General features: G+C 47.0%; 1 non-coding gene across 1 annotated transcript; it reads left to right on the top strand.

Moving 5' to 3' along the window:
- The first annotated feature begins 1,777 nt into the window (after positions 1-1,777).
- On the top strand, positions 1,778-1,908 carry LOC132535168 (small nucleolar RNA SNORA17). The gene has a single exon (XR_009546950.1). It is a non-coding gene; the product is annotated as a small nucleolar RNA SNORA17 (small nucleolar RNA).
- The last annotated feature ends 440 nt before the right edge of the window (positions 1,909-2,348 follow it).

Below are 2,348 nucleotides of genomic sequence, written 5' to 3' on the forward strand. Positions count from 1 at the left end.
CTTCATTTCTAAGTCACACCTACTACTTCTGAGTGTCCGTCCCCCTTTTCTTCTCCTCTCTCTGGGTTCTGATGGAATTGGGGTTCAGAGCCCTCTGGTCACCTTCCTCAAACATTTACTCCTCTGGGAGTATGGACCAAATTTCCTTCCTTCCTTTCTTTCTTTCTCTTTCTTCCTTCCTTTCTTTCTTTCTTTCTTTCTTTCTTTCTTTCTTTCTTTCTTTCTTTCTTTCTTTTTTGCATCCAGGGTTATCCCTGGGACTTGGTGTCAGCATTACAAATCCACTGCTCCTGGAGGCCATTTTTTCCATTTTATTGGATAAGACAAACAGAAATTGAGAAGGGAGGGGAAAACAGAAAGGGAGAACATCAGGCCTAGAAAGGGAGGGTGACAGAGAGGCCTGCTTCACCACTTGTGAAGCTACCCTACAGGTAGGGAGCCATGGGCTCAAACCTGGATCCTTGTTCAGGTCCTTGTACTTTGTACTACAAGCACTTAATTGGGTTCACCACTATCCAGCCCAGGGACCAAAATTCTTTATGGCATGCAGAAGGTGCAAAGTTTGGCTTCTGTAATTGCTTCTCCCCACTAACAGTTTTTGAAAAGAGCCCCTTTACTAACTATCCTCCCATTACTGAGTGAGTTAGTTACCTGTGTCCCGCCAATCACTCGTCACCTGTGTTCCTGGATGCTTGTTCACAGTGAGTGGTATGGACACCTCACATGCTCACATGCAGCCACTTCCCAGCACACACAACAGCCCATTCTTGTAAGTACACCAATGCTGGGAAATTGTGCCGATGCAGTCACATCTGCCATGTTGTCCCCTCAGGCTACTGCTAGTTCCCACGAGAGTTGGGACATTCTCGGAGTGCCTGTTCAGCCATGTTGTGCCCTTAGGGCATTGTCTATATCCCCGCGATATTTGGAGTGCTTTGGTTACTCCTCCCCCCTCCCATTCTCGCTAAAGCTGCTCCTATAAAAGCCTTTCTTCTTCCGCACCTCGTTCTCTTGCCAGCACTCCACTCCTGTGTTCAAACGCAGGAAAGGTTACTACATGAGGCGGCCATTTTCGCTACCTTCACGTGGCCCAACCTGCTTCTCTAGCACCCAACTCTGAGGTGCCAGCGCAAATAAAGATTTGTGTTTCCTCTTCGCTCTGGACCCCCTCTCTCTCATCTCTGTGGCCCGTGCACAACAACATCTGGCGCCCATCGTGTTCCGCACCCACGCCCCGCTGTGTGGCCCAGCCTGAGGTCCCCGAAAGCCGCCCAGACACAGGTAAGTGGCATCCGCCCACCTCTGTGGCCCCCGCGTTTCCCTCCACCATTGCCCGCGCACAACAACACACCAACCAACTGCAAGGCCTACAGAATGGAAAAATTGAGGTGTTCCTCACAATATGAGAGTTCTAATCTGAATTAGTGTTACTTAACCATGGACCTTAGTATTCTCAATGTCTCTCTAACACACACACACACACACACACACACACACACATACACAGTCTTTACTTGATTGCCTCAAGTTCAGAAGTGGAGAAAAAGCAGCTCTGAAGCTACCATCAGGGAAAGTTCAAAGCTCTTCCCAGTTCTGGTCTTGAAAGGGAGGCTAGGCAATCTTTCTGTTTATGACTCACTTTTTTGGAAGAAACCTCATTTAAAACATTAATTTACTTTTCAAAAGGAAAATGAAAAAATGGATATTCTTAGAATTGCCACTTTATCCAATTACAGAAGCCAGACTTTGCAGCTTCTGCACCCCATAAAGAAATCTGGCTGCCCCTAGAAGCATTACAGATATGACTGTTGTGTCACATGTGTGTCATTAGGTGGCAAAGAGAAGAGAGGCTTGTGTATGTCCAGTGCTCTGATTTGTGAGTCACTGGGTAATTGATAGTCTGACACTCAATACAATGTCCCTGCTTGTTAATGCGTGTTAATTGGCAACCTGAATCCTGCAGTGTAAAAGCTCTAATTCTTTCTTAGTTCTTGCCTGTCCTCAAATCTCGAGGTGACCCTGTGACCTGAAGACTATTGCGTATCCATCCATGAAGAGTGATGGCTCACCATTCAAGGGGAAGGTGACTGACTATTAGCCTGTTACAATGGCCTTATGGAATGTCTGAACTCTGTCCACACCCAGGTTACCAACCAGCCTAGCATCCAGAGATGGTGCTAGTCACCAAATAGTGCTGTGACCTTATCAGACAGACCAGTACACCATCCTCAGTCCTGTAGGATATGCCAAGAGTTCCACCAGGAAAATGCTGGAAGACTACTCTGCATCCTCCAAAGGAATTCACACAAATCATGGGGAGCCACAGCTAATCAAACTCATGGCCTCAA

The sequence above is a fragment of the Erinaceus europaeus genome, chromosome 20, assembly GCF_950295315.1.
Source record: "Erinaceus europaeus chromosome 20, mEriEur2.1, whole genome shotgun sequence".
NCBI lineage: Eukaryota > Metazoa > Chordata > Mammalia > Eulipotyphla > Erinaceidae > Erinaceus > Erinaceus europaeus.